We start from the raw sequence: 1,059 nt of genomic DNA on the forward strand, positions 1-1,059 counted from the left end.
GGGTGCCCAGTATGGCTTCGCTGTTCCCACGTCTGAGGGGCTTCAGGCAGACATGTCAGCCCAGCAGCATCCACCATGCAATGACTTCCACGTCGTAGCCACCGCTCCGTGCTTCAAGCACGGCTCCCGGTCAAATGCCGAGAGCCGATGCTTCATCCACGGCTCCAGCACCAAGAGCTGCCCTAAGAGCCAGCATCCTTGTGGCTCACAGCCCAGTGCACATCGTGTGGGCAAAGCAAAAGCCCCCTTTTCGTCTCAGGGAATAAAAAGCAGCAAAAGCAAGGTTTCCTCGGTCAGGAAGCTCCAGAGCAGACTGAACAAACACATTTTACACATTAGGGCTGGTCCAAGACCCAGTAAAGCCACTACTCGAGGTAGAGCTGTGCTGATCCTACAGCTGTAATTTGATGGATGTAAAATTACAGCACGGAATTTGAGTCTACAGGAGCAAAGAAAGTCCTAGGTCACATTTTAATTTCCTATTGCTCTTGGACACTGAGAGGACTTCATTTGTCATAAGGACTCCGGAAATTATGGGGAAAGAGCATCAGCAAGCCTGTGATGTACGTACACCAACAGAGCAGAGTATTCAGCTGCACCACGCGTACACAGCAGCCCAAAAAGGTTGTCAGAGGTAAATTAAAAGGTGCACATGAACTCTGCTGGATGCCAGTATTTTTATTAGCTCCGCATCCAAGTGCTTCACTTGCAACTCACGCCTCCGACAGAAAGACGGCATGAAGTTTGGGAAGGGTCTCGGTGGGCTGGGACAGCTGTGCCTATGGCTTCATGCAGAATCACAACTGAGGACACAAAGAGGCAAAACCAAACCAACCAAAAAAAAAAAAAAAAAAAAAGAAATTCAAAACCAAAGAACCCCAGACGCTCCGTGGCAGAGAGTGATGAAAGGACAGCGCGTTCCCGCAGCGCATTCCTCTCCAAGGTGAGGTCTCCTTTCTCTCGAGCTGTTCCTTGCCTCTTCCCTGTCCCTCCCCGGCCCCACCTCGCACCCCAGAGCTGGTTTTGTCGCGACTGGGCTGGACCCCCCTGCATGGGCAG

Source organism: Egretta garzetta, unplaced genomic scaffold, assembly GCF_000687185.1.
Source record: "Egretta garzetta isolate BGI_Z169 unplaced genomic scaffold, ASM68718v1 scaffold100, whole genome shotgun sequence".
Taxonomy (NCBI): Eukaryota; Metazoa; Chordata; class Aves; order Pelecaniformes; family Ardeidae; genus Egretta; species Egretta garzetta.